This window comes from Dipodomys merriami, unplaced genomic scaffold (genome assembly GCF_024711535.1).
Source record: "Dipodomys merriami isolate MVZ:Mamm:240054 unplaced genomic scaffold, mDipMer1.0.p SCAF_19, whole genome shotgun sequence".
NCBI lineage: Eukaryota > Metazoa > Chordata > Mammalia > Rodentia > Heteromyidae > Dipodomys > Dipodomys merriami.
The window spans coordinates 33,549,974-33,563,609 of NW_027203270.1; positions in this window are offsets into that span (position 1 = coordinate 33,549,974).

Consider the following 13,636-nt stretch of genomic DNA (forward strand, 5'->3'; position numbering starts at 1 on the left):
TTGATATGTTCAGAATTTATTTAAGCCACCAGACGGAGCAGCCACCTCTGTGCCCTGTACCACTGTGAAGGTGACCTTTCAGGTGAGACCCAGTCCTTAGTCATGGGAGGAGATGTCCTCACACACAGTGCTGTGCTTGTTTGACCTTTTTCATTTGCTATACTTATTTCTCCTTAAGGACCATGGTTACTCTAGTGCAGGGGCCCCTGTGTTCATCCCAGTTCAGTGCCTGCCACACAGCAGATGGCATAAGTAACTGTTGAGAGAGGAAGAATTGTTGCTATACTCACCCATCAACTCAGAATTCAGCTCCTGTCCCCATACGCTATTTGGTCATGCTTCAAACCTGTTAGTACCCTACAAAGTCCACAAGGCCATTTTAGCCAAGAGAGATATTTGCACAGATTCTTCACTGTCCTGGCAAGTGCAGGAGTGGACAACACTAATATTCATTGTGAATCAAAGCCAAGCCATTCCTGTTTGCTGAGGTTTCAGGAGTAAATCTTCCTGCACATAGAAATGTATCACTTTCATGCTCGGGAAGGGCTAAGCTGCCTGGAGCTTCATTGAGTCATCCATGTTTCTACTTGTTCTATTGACAATGGAGACTTGAAAGTAAACAACTTTGCCAACTCTAAATCGCTGGTCTGAGGCTGGGGAAAACAGGATAGCTTTGCACAAAGCTAAGAGCTGGCCGGAGGGCTTGAGGTCTGTCGAAAGTTTTCTGCAGTTGGATTCAGGAAGGGGGAAAAATAGAAGTCTGGACTCTGAACTCAGGACATGGAATTAGATCATGGAGGCCACCTGTGTACTTGGCATAGCAATGAAAGGAAAGTTGCCTTGTCTGATGCTAGATGTCTACAACTCTACTCACCTGTTGTCACAGCAAAGCCTTTTGATAGAGAAGCAAGTGTGGATCAACACCACTCAAGCTAAATAAACCTAGTTCCATTCATTCATGGATCCACAAAAAACTCTGCCCATGGAAATGGAAGACATGCTCAGCCTCATTGAACACTAGTCTCTATGTATGTTTACTGGTAATAATAGCAGGCAGGGTTATCAAGAAATTATCGGCTTGAAATTTAACCCAGCAACATAGACATATTTCAGGTATTTAACCCTGTGAGAGGAATATAAGAGTCACAATACACACAAAACAATGTTTATATCTGTGTGTGTGTGTGTGTGTGTGTGTGTGTGTGAGAGAGAGAGAGAGAGAGAGAGAGAGAGAGAGAGAGAGAGAGAGAGAGAGAGAGAGAGAGAGAGAGAGAGAGAGAGAGAGAGATGAAATTGAGAAACAGCCTTTAAAAGAAGTATAGTAAGGGGCTACTGTGAAGAGAGAGGAAGGAATGGCAGAGAATAATGGAGGTAAAAGAAAATTTTAAAAAGCTCTCTGGCACAAAGCATAGATAATTACATTCCTGAATTGAGTAGAATGATTCACTCAATTTTGTAGTTCATAAAAGAGAATAAAGCGACCATGAAAATAAATATGATACTAGAACCAATGGTGTAACTAGTGTAAATTAAATTAAAACTAGATTCTTGCTGTAAGAATTAAGCATGAACATGGACACTGTAACACAGAGGGGGAGAGCTGTAAGCCAGAGGAAGATACCCCAGGAAAGGATGCCCCAGAGAGCGGTGAAGAGCCACTGCAAAGTTCCTGGTACTGCAGAAAGATTGATGTATTCAAAGCACTGAGAGAGCCACAAGGCTGATGACTGAGGTCCAGAGATAAAGCTGAAGTGGCTTAATAGCCCAAGTTATGAAAGGCATTGTAGACTGCATGAATGGGTTGCATTTAAACCTAATGCATTGAGAACCCATTAAGGGGTTTTTAATGCAGAGGCTGGTGGACAATGATGGAGATGGCGGGAAGAGAATGCATGTGGCAGGATAAAGTTCTTGTGGCAGCCACTATAACTGCTGTGAGGGAGCCAAAGCAGATCAGACAGATAGATCTATTAAAAGCTCTCTTGAACCAGCATAAGTGGACCCAGAGCATGGTTCAGACAGAGGACAATGTGGAATACAGAGACGTAATCAGAGAGGTACTTGGAGATAGAACAAACAAGCTATGGAAATCTGACATGTCTTTGTTATAAGTTACTGCAAAGGTGTTCAATCACTTATCCTTATTTCTTGGTTGGAGAATTATATATGCATTTGGGGTTGATATTAGAAATAGCCGTATTTGTTTTTTTGCAGGTAAATAATTGTGGCTTAAAGCATAACTCACTTTCATGCAGAAATGGCACCATGGTACCAGTGCTGACCAGGAAAGGGCTTCCTCAATAACTTGGGCCTGAAGATAAGAAGGTTGCAGGACAGAGTCTTGACTGACCAGTGAGCAAATGAGCTAGAGCTCAGTTTTCTTGCTTAAGTGCACATCAAATGCTTGCTAGGATCTGCCATCTGCTGATCCATGAAACAAGCTCAGTATGTTCCAAAGGAGCAGAATCACACTGAGATTGTTCTTTTGCAAAAATGGCATTCAATTGTAAAATCAACAAATTTGTAAGTCAAATCATCATAAAATGGGGGTTGACTGTATTGGACAACATAACAACTGTCTATGACACCAAAGAGCCTATGGATCAAATTAAAAAAAAAGTATTTTGAAGAAAAAAAGAAAAGATAAAATGTATAATTTATGTTGTAATTGAGAAAAATGTACATTTAAAATGATTAGAATGAAAGGAATTTTAAAAAATGACTCCCATTTTAGAAGTTACTGAAAAGCCAGTGGCTGGTGTTTCATGTCTATAATCCCAGCTACTCAGATGACCAAGATACAGAGACATGTAGTTTGAGGCCAGCCCAGGCAGAAAAGTCTGTGAGTATTTTCTCTCTCTCTCTCAAAAATTGCGATCAAAAAAGCAAACCTAAATCTCAGAGAGACAAATGGTGCATATTTTCTTTCATATGTGCAATCTAGACCTAAAATACATGGGGACATGATAAATTATACAGGACACTAAGCATTCATACGCAGTGAGACCAAAGGAGGATATTCTTAGGAGAGGAACACAAGGGTGCAATGCTTGTGTGCCTCTGGTTATATAAAATAATATTATCGAAATGAACTCCAGAAAATGGAAACAAGAGGGTTTATTTTTCCTTTGTTGCTGTTTTGGTTTTCTTTTTTGTCTTGTTGGTTCATTTATCTGTCTTTGGGAGGGTAAAGGGGGGGGTAAAAGAAATTGAGGGACAAAGGATGAATAAATGCCACAGTACTCACTAGACACTATATTGAAAATGAACTATACAACCTGTGGGTGGGGATGGGGGGAAAAACTAGGAGAGAGAGAGAAGGAAGGTGTGACATTGTCCAAAAAGAAATGAACTCTTTACTTGCCTTATGTAACGGTAACCTCTTTGTACATCATCTTTATAATAACAATTAAAATCCTTTTTTAAACAAGATGCCTGGTAATGATGGCTCAGGCAGAAGGCTGAGATCTGAGAATTGTGGTTCAAAGTCAGGCTAGACCTGAAAGGCTTTGAGACACTTTTTTTTTGTATGGGAAGTGGTTTATTGACATCTCATTTTCATTACTTCTGAGACTCTTACCTTCAATTAACCACCAGAAAACTGGAAGTGGTGCCATGACTCAACGTTGTAGAGCACTAACCTTAAGCAAAAGAGTTCAGAGACAATGTGCCCAGGCCCTGAGTTCAAGCCCAGGACCAAAAAAAATAAAAAGCAAGACTAGAGGTTTGACTCAAGTGGTAGAGTGCCAAAAAGTAAAACAAAACAGATAACAGCAACAATAAGCAAACATTAATAACTAAAAAATCCTAACTAAACCTCAAATAAGTGGAGAAAATCTTAAATAAAACACATGCAGAAGACAATAAATAGAAAGCTAGCAAACACTTGAGAAAAATACCACAAAAAATCTCTTTTTAAGTTTTATTAACTTGGCGAAAAACTAACAAGACAAATTATGAAAGATAAAATAGTATCAGGAATGAATGAAAGATAGGACATCATGGAAAGATCCTACAAGAACTAAAAATATAATGAAAACTTTCATGCTAGTAGATTCCGCAATGTACAGGAAATTATATACACATGAAACAATACAAGCCCTCAAAGAGGTTCTTTCTCCAGCTAGGCATTACTTCCTGAAGAATCTAACATCATCTAAAATAGAACCATCAATGCATAAGCCTGTGCAGGATATTTCATATTTAAACCATAGCACAGGACTAAGATGGAGTCTATAATACTGCATTTCTGATAAGTTCCCAGGGAATGCTGATGCTTTTGGTCCAAGATCCACACTTTAGAGCCACTGATATAGCAGGTAGCACCAGGCTTCTGGACTCATCTATCTTAATACTCATTCTCCTCAGCTACAGGCAGAGTGGGCAGTCAGGCTATATTGTTTGTGGAAGTATAAGATGCTACAATTGCTTCAGGAAATTGCTAAACTGCTCAGCTGTTTTCAAACATTTATCTCCTCTATGTTCAATGATTCTGCTCCAAAAGAAATAGTTCATACATTCACTGAACACTTCTATACAAATCTTTGGGTTTGTAAAGTGAATGGAAAAATATGTGTGTGCATGTGTGTGTGTGTGTGTGTGTGTGTGTGTGTGTGTGTGTGTGTGTGTGTGTGTGTTATTTTCATTTCCTGTATCGTTGGGAATCTTCCTAACCACTGTTGTCAACAAACAACTCCATCAATCTCTGTCACTTTATTACTGTTGCTAGATATTTTAATTATTTTAATTGTTCCTAATTAACCTTGCTCCATTGATTCTGATTCCCTTTCTAAGCATGCACCTGATTTTCACATGATTCCTTCAAAATATAAAAATATATCTAACAAAGAATGGCACGCAGAGTTTCTAATATTTTTTTTCTTATGACCCCAGGCTGGAAACTCAACATGTTGTTTTCTGTTAAAATGAAATAGATATGATGATATCTAAAGACATTTTTCTCAAGGAGACAATAACCGTATGCTTGATTTCATTGAAAAGGCGGTGCTGCCTATTTGAGTTTTTATTTTTTTATGAAGTGGGGGTGGTGGGACCTGAGCTCACAGAGCCTGCATTGAACTCTCATCCTTCTCCCGTGTACTGTTAAGGTACCATATTTTGTCACCAAGTGGTTCTACTGCAAACCAAGAGCAGTGACCTGGGCCTATCACTGAATTCTTTAGTATCTTCAGCTTCGAGCTGAACAGGACTGTTAAAATCCTTTTATGTTAGAACAGCTTCTTAACTTTTATATGATGGTTAAGAGACAAACCTTTTATAACTTCTTTTTATTTCTGCCATATTTGAAATGATGGGCACTGGTCAAAATGATTACTTTGTCTGTATTGGAAGAACAAACATCAGCCATGTTCCCTACATGCTCTTGAACTCAATGCCATTCATTTTCAAGCTGTTCTAAACATGAGTATAATGTGCTTTTATGGAATTCAGTGTTCTGCAAATAGATGGCCCAACATTCATCTTTGCATGAAATCATTCAGCATTCCTATACCGAGTGGTTAGCATTTCCTGGGCATGGTAGCAAAAGAAATTACGTGAAACACAGGATTCCCTCAGGAAGTTGAGAATCGAGCAGGAAAGAGTAGCCATAAGGACAGTGAAACCTGATGTAATTTACAGGTAAAATGTGCTTGTGGGGAAAGACCAGCCTTTAGGTGAGCAAGAATCCTTCCGTGGATGTGGGATTAGATGTGGGATTCCTTGTAGGAGACTTTAAAAAACCATCAAAGAGCTGACCAAAGTCAGATCAGAAATCGACACCTTCGGCCAGCCTGATTGTTCCTCTTCAGTCTCATTTAATGATTTATTCCCTTCATCTGGGCTTCATGCTTGCTAGCCTTCGTCATTTCCCCACCATTTCCTTCACCTCTCTCTGGGTCTGTACATACTCTCTTGGAAGTACTTTCAAATATTCCTCTCCATCCGGCCCATCTTCTTCCATCAGATCTGGGCTTTAATTCCACTTCCTTGGGGAAGACCTTTCTGACCCTGCAGCTAAAACTACTCTCCTTCTTGCAGCTCCTCTGTGCCCCATTATTTTTTAAGCACAGTCTGTTGTTGATATTTATGAGCCTGAGCACTTCTCCCTTGTTCTGTGCTCAAAGGAAGAGAACACACTGGTTTTCTTCAATATTTTATCTCTGTGTTGAAGTTTTCAGCAGAATTTCTGGCCTATATTGGGTGCTTTGTAGGCCTTCTAAAAGAAAAATTATTAAATCGACTCAATATCTACATAACATGCTCTATGTGTGTACACATTCACACATATCCACATGACCACGCACATATATATTTACTCCATCATTCCCCAAATATCTTGAAGCTGATGTTATTTTTTTTAGAGTTAGGAGAAACCAAGCTTATGCAAGTTAATTTAAGACTCAACATACCCTCATATCACATGAGCTAAATGTGTTATCATTTTAACAGTCCTGTTATCAGTGGACTAGAGGTTGTGCTGGCTGGTAAAAAGCCTTTTTTACTTAACCCCTTTGAGTAGAAGCTATAAGGCAGTAGTTTAAGAAAAGAACTGGAAAGAACTACGCAGAAACAAAGTACTGACTTTCTGAAGACACCTGGACAAGAAGGAAGAAAAGGATAAGGAGATATGATTGCTTGAGAAGAAGAACAGGGGTAGGATAAGGTTTTGTCTTGAATTTTTCAAGGAGAGAAGGTATTTCAGTATGTCTGTAGGATCAAGGGAGGAAGCCAATGGAGGAGGTTTGAAATATCCAACAGACAGAATAATTGATGGAGCAAGGCTTTAGAGAAAGAAAAGTTGCTAACATAGGTGGGATCTTCAGCTTTAGAAAGAAAATGTCAATACCTTCTTGTGGCGAGGCAAAAAAAGAGAGGAAAGTTTAAAGAAAACACACATTGCAGGCTAGAGGGAGTATATGATTCAGAAACTCAAGTTCTATATTTATTTTCTCAAAGATGCTCTTCTGATCAGGGTGAAAGGAGAGGTGACAGCTGGGTAAAATGAAAACAGGTTAAAGGGAAGTATCTTGAAGAGATGCAGCAGCAGCAGCCATGTTAGGAAAAATTTCCAGATACCACAGAAAGCTCCACCAAGATGGAGACTATGTGACGTGATGTGGCCGAAGAACCAGCCCCCAGTCTCTGCCTGCCCCTGGCACTAGGGTGTCTCCAGAGTTTCTTTCCATTCACCACTCACCTGAAATCCTTTTGGGAATCAAAGCAATATTTACCAAACAATCAAATTGGATATGCCGTAACAGTTGCCTTCTTGGCTGCTCTCATGATCTATTCTTTGTTGTATGTATTGGTTGGTAAGGTAGTGAGAGGGAGAGAGGAAAAATCCCATATCTTTCTGGCACTTGTCCCACAAGGTCATTAAGCTTGTTGGATCAGGGTCTTAGACATATAATTTCACTTGCCCTTAATCACCCCCTCGAGTCTCCAAATGCAGCCACACTCAATGTATGTATTATCAGTGGATACAGACATCTATAACATTGACCTGTGTGCAGAACAAGGATTCCATCCCTGGGAATGCCATCAGCACAAATGACAGTATTGCAAGGTATAATGACCTAGTCTAGAAGGTGAAGACTCTTCCATTCAGCCATAAGAGGTTTTAGGAGAATTCCATCATATTCACCTGCTGGTATGGGTCAACTTAGTGAATAGCACTCTCAGAATTAAGATGGGTAGTAGAGCTGGAGAGGTTTGCACCCCACCCACAAGTAGGTCATTCAACCCTGGCATGGTGATTGGAAGAAGGTGCTGATCCGCTTTGCAGCTAATTCATGTACTGTGGCAATGTGTATTCACTCCTTGTAAGAGAAAAGATGGGAGGCTTGGAAATTGAGTTAGCCTACTTAAAAACACCCCCTTCCCCTCCCACACCACACACATAACTAGGTAAGGGATAGAACGAAAACCTGGGCTCCTTATTTTTCCAAGTGTCATCTGTCTACTGGAAACTGAAATCCTTAGTCTGCATTATGTCTCTCTGTTCTGTGTCTAGTGTGTGTGTGGAATCCCCTCTGTGAGGAGGATGAGGGCTTGAAACCTCATTATGCACCAAACTCTGTCAGTGCAGGGGACAGCCATTTAATCCTTTAAGCATCCCAGGGTAGTAGTCACCATTAGCATCTTTTCCTTTTTTTCTTCCTTTTTCATTTTCTAGATGGAGGAAAGAAGGTTGAAAGGAGAATGAGGAGCCACAGCTGAGAATAGCAAATTCCCAATAGAACGCTTCACAGGGAGCCAGAGTCAAAGGTGACCAATGAGAAACCAGCAAGTGCATGCCCATTGAAAACCAGGAGCTTTCATTCAGATTTTTATTGATAGTCTCCTAATAGTCACTATCTAAATAGCTTGCAACACTTCTCTCCAAATAACAAATAAAACAATAAGGAAGGTTATTTTCTCTCTCCTTCTCAGAGAGAATTTTGTAAAGCATGTATTTCACAACTATAGTAGGGGGAAGAATTTCCTAAAAGAAGGAGCAAGTCAGTGCCCCAGGATGACCTGAAGTCATCTCTTGGTTTAAACAAAACCCAACTAGCTGGGTTGCTGGTGGCTCATGCCTGTAATCCTACCTACTCAAGAGGCTGAAGATCATGGGTTCAAGCCAGCCTGGGTAGGAAAGTCTGTGAGGGACTCTTATTTCCAATTAACCACAAGAAAGCTGACAGTGGTGCTGTGGTTCGAGCTCAGATCTAGAGTTCAAGCCCCAGGACAGGCAAAAAAGAAAATGCAACTAAAGAATGAGAAAAGAAGGTTGAAAGTTCCCAGTTTCCCCATTAACCAAACTTTATCAATCACTGACTGCAGAATTGGTGGCTTTTCGTCCCTGAGATATAAGAGTTTCAGTCAGCCCAAGGCACCTGGACCTGCTGTGCTCAATAAGAGTCTCAGAGTTCAGAGACTTTTTATAACAGCCCATCTCCACCACTGGCTGACTCACACATGCTTTGCTAAGCTGAGAGTGTGTGCTCTCACTGAGAAGAGCTAAGAGGAACAACACTCCTCATTTTTAAAGCTGTGAGCAGACAACCATGCTATCTGGGAAATGAGCAAAGAATGCTCAACAGACGTAAGCAGCTTAGTATATTGCAATCAAATAAAAACCACCAGAAACGGTCTGACACGTCGTTAATGATATGCCTCAGCATTATTGGACTGCATTGTAATTTGACCTAAATGCCGAGCAGTTTGTGTAAATTACTGTATTTATTAGCAATGACTATCTTTTAACATTTGTATGGTGGTTTGATGTTTATAATGCACTTTCCTATAGATTATCTCATTATCTCACATGAGCAAGCCTAAGGAGCTCAGTAAATGTTAGTTTAATTTAAATTACTCAATGCCATGTTAGAAAAACTGTGTAGATGCTACTAACTCCCTTTACAGATGATGAAGCTGACGCTTAGATATAAACACACAGCTTCTCAATTGTTCCAAAGCTAGAGGCAAAGTCATTAGACTTCAAATTCAAATGGTTTTCTTTTTTCTTTTCTTTCTTTTTTTCTCTTTCTTTCTTTTCTTTCTCTCTCTCTTTCTCTTTTCTTCTTTATTTGTTTCTTTCTTTCTTTCCTCAGGCATGGGGCTTGAACTGTGTGCCTGAGTGCTGTCCCTGAGCTCTTTTGCTCAAGGCTAGAGCTCTAACCCTTTGAGCCTTAGTGCCACTTCTGGTTTTCTGGAGATAAGAGTCTCAAGGACTTCCCTGCTGAGGCTGGTTTCCAACTGTGACCTTCAGATCTCAGCCTCCTAAGTAGCTAGTTCTTGTGTCCCTATCTTGGGGTTTCAAGAACTCTTGTTCTTGACTCTGTGAAAAGAAGCTGGTGGCTCATGCCTAAAATCCTAGCTACTTAGGAGACAGATCGGAAGATCACAGTTGGAGTTTTATCTTTGTTGCTGTTGCTTTTAATGTACTTATAATATACTATGTGATTTTTTTTTGTTTCTCTTGTATGTTCTTCCCCCATGGTATAACCTCTGTTTTCATTATATTTGATTCTGGTGCCCTGCATCTTGTAGATACATTTTTCTAATTTGGGGAGGGGAAGAGAAATAACAAAAAGCTGAAATAAGAATACAGGTTGGCCCACTGTAACAATGATGTAAAAGACACTATGTTGAAAATGAACTTTACAACTTTGGGGAGGGGGAGAGAGGGGTTGGGGAGGTAGGGAGGGAAGGGATGGTAGGGGAAAAACAAAGGAGGAGGTAATAATGCTCAATAGGAAATGGACTCATTACCTTACTCATGTAACTGTAACCCCTCTGTATATTATTTTTATAATAAAAATATATATTAAAAAAGAGAATTGGTTCTAGTGGAAGTACAGGATAGGGGGAATTAAATAATGATGGCGACTTCTTAGATATCCCTGGAAACAGGATAACTTCCTCTTATCTTTCCAAGTGGTTTATCTTTCTATTTCTTAATGTCTATATGTGTTTTATCAGTTTTATGCCATGGGGTGCCTTGTCATTAAATTCTCTATGTTGGGGGCTTAGCAGAGGTCAAGGAGGGAGAAATGAGAGAGAGGGAGGGAGTACAAGATGAGAGAGAGAAAGAGGGAGAGAGGGAAGGAGGGAGAGAGAGAGAACATAACCTCTCAGAAGACTATCACTAGCTGTTAGTAGTAGAAAGAATATAGCAGTTTTGTATTGTGCTTTGTAGAATTTTAGAGCATTTTCCTTAGGGATCTAGCCAAAAGTTCTAACACCTTAGATTACTGTAGGAGCTTTCCATTATCAGGTCCTTGGTATCAGCTACTTGGTCCCCAGGCATACTTCGCTGCAGCTGTGTGCTGAGTAATGTTCAGCATGTCCTTGAAGATGTTAGGCTAGCTGATACTTCTATAACCTTACCGCTCACCACGCCTTGCCCCAAAGAATACAAAGGTTTCCATGCTTCCTCTTCAACACTCAATCAAGCAGAGTCTTGTGAGAATAGTTTTAAGAAAATCTGTCCCTGGTTTCAATGTAGACCAGTTACAGTCAGTGTTCATATAGGTGAAAACGTCTATGTTTGATTCATTCAACCCTCACTGATACACGTCTACACATTATTCGTCTTTCAGCTCTTCTGAGGGATGATGGATTGTTCCTCAATTCTCTATTTCTGGAGCTCAGCAGGGGTCAGACTCAGTGGCCAGGCTTTCATTTGTCTCCTACATAGGGCTCTTTAGCCTTGCCAAGGGTTTCTGGGGCACTCAACTCATCGTGTGTGTGTGTGTGTGTGTGTGTGTGTGTGTGTGTGTGTGTGTGTGTGTGTGTGTGTGCATGTTCTTTTTTTATTGTCAAGGTGAGGTACAGAGGGGTTTCAGTAACTTAAGTAAGGTAATGAGCACATTTATTGTCAACCTGGTTACCCCTTCCCTCAATTTTCTCCTACTTTCTCTCCTCCCCATCCTTACCCCCACCCCCCAGTTGTACAGATCGTTTCCAACATATTGTCTTGTGTCTATCACTGTTGCACTGGCTCCCCCTTGTCCTTTGTTTCCACCATTCTGTTGCTCCCCTTCCCTTCCCTAATTCAAATAAACATATATACAATACCAGAATCAATTATACTGACAACAGGGGATATACTGTAGGGGGAAGTAGATACAAAGGAAACAAAAAATCACATAGTATATATTAAAACAACAACAACAACAAAGAAAAACCTCTGTGTCCATGTCTTGGGGTTCATTTTGCTCAGCCTCATCTTATATGGTCAAATGTTCATAGCTATTGAGCTATTCTGCTCATCTGCTAAGATTATCCTAGATGTATAATAATTATTGCAAATAAGGGAAACCATGGGGCCTATGTTTCTTTGGGTCTGGCTTACTTCACTTAAAGAGAGACATATAATAGTGGATCTTCAGGAAAAGCTCAAACAGACACCTAGGCTCCAGATCTGGTGCTTTTGAATGATAACTGTGACCACTGTGCATCCCCTCCTTCTGATACAACCCACCCTCCCTATACCTGATTTTTCTGAACTCCATTCTGCTTATACTTCACTGCTGCTGCTTCTGTCTAGGCCCCATCCCTTATGCAGCATGTCTGTGACTACTATCAGTAATTGGCCATGGTTGTTTCTTACTTAGTCTAAATGTGACATCAGAGTCCTCCCAGAAATCCAAACAGTCATTTTAAATGTACCCAGGGTGGAATAGGAGTTAACACTTATTTGCAACCTTTAATTTGGCTTCTTGGATTGATGACATATATTTGGGTCTAGCTATTCTGGTTAATCCATTTCTGCTGGTATCAAACTTCCAGCATTAACTCAATGTTAGCACTACATTTGGCAGAGAAAAAAGACTGACTGTGCCACATCTCTAGTCATGACTTTAGTCCTCAGCAAGTAGAAGTTCATGGATGGATGCCAATTGCAATTCTTGTGGATGTCATATATCAGTGTACCTAACCATGTGGGATGTATAACAGACTTAATGAGCAAGGGAAATGATATATTTTCCTATTTTACTGGGATTCATATGTCTGCCATTTAACTTGTGTTGGTCACTGCTGTGAGTCTACTTTCTCTGCCTGGACACCCAGACATATTTAGGCTCCAGAAGTAGGTGAGTCTGACCTCTTGAGTTCTACCATCATTATGAGAAAAAGATGCCCTTGACAGTGTGCTGGTTTATTGGGAGTGTGATACAGGTGGATCCAAACTATACTCAATCTGTGGGGAAGGGACAAACCCAGCTATCCTGGGAATATTTTAATTCCTTTAATAAAAACATAATAATCATACATATATATGAAATACATTGCAATAATTCAGTCTAATCATATAATATGTAATGAATAAATCAAGGCAATTAGCCTATTTATTTATTCATGTTGGAGGAATAGACAAAGATAATGTATACAATACAAAAGAATACTATTCAGCCATAAAAATTGGATCCTCTCCAAACATATATATGGAACTGGAAGACATTACATTGGGTAAAATTAACAAGGCACAGACAGACAAACATGCATGTGATCATTCTCATTTTCGTGACAACAGACCTTGAACTCAGATTGAACTCAGATGCTTATGTTCCCTGCTTCTAATTTGAATTGATTCGAGGATTCTAAAGCCCATCTGATCCTAAAGCTGATTCTGGAAAACTGGTGAATTGAGAATAAGTCAGAAATTAATGATTCTATCTTATAAGTCAAGGACCTTGTATTCTTAAGTTTTAAAAAAATTTAGACATCTTAGGGTTCATCCCTAACATCACCTTATCTGACCTTTTCTGCTTGACTCAGACATATACTAATATTGCAAATCAGGGAAACCATGGGACCTATGTTTCTTTGGGCCTGGCTTATTTCACTTAATATAATTTTTTTTCACTGTATTTGATGTCGGTATAATTTGTGGAGGGGAAGGGGAAAAACAAATCGTTTAAATAGGGATACAGGTGGACCCATTGCAACAATGAGATGTACAAGTCGTTATGTTGAAAACAAACTTTACAGCTTTGGTGTGTGTGTGGGAGGATTGGGTGGGGGACGGGGGAGGATGGGAAGGGATGGAAAGGGGAAACAAAGGAGGAGGCTACAATGCTTGATAAGAAATGTACTCATTGTCTTGCCCATGTAATTGTAACCCCTCTGTTCAGTATTTTCACAA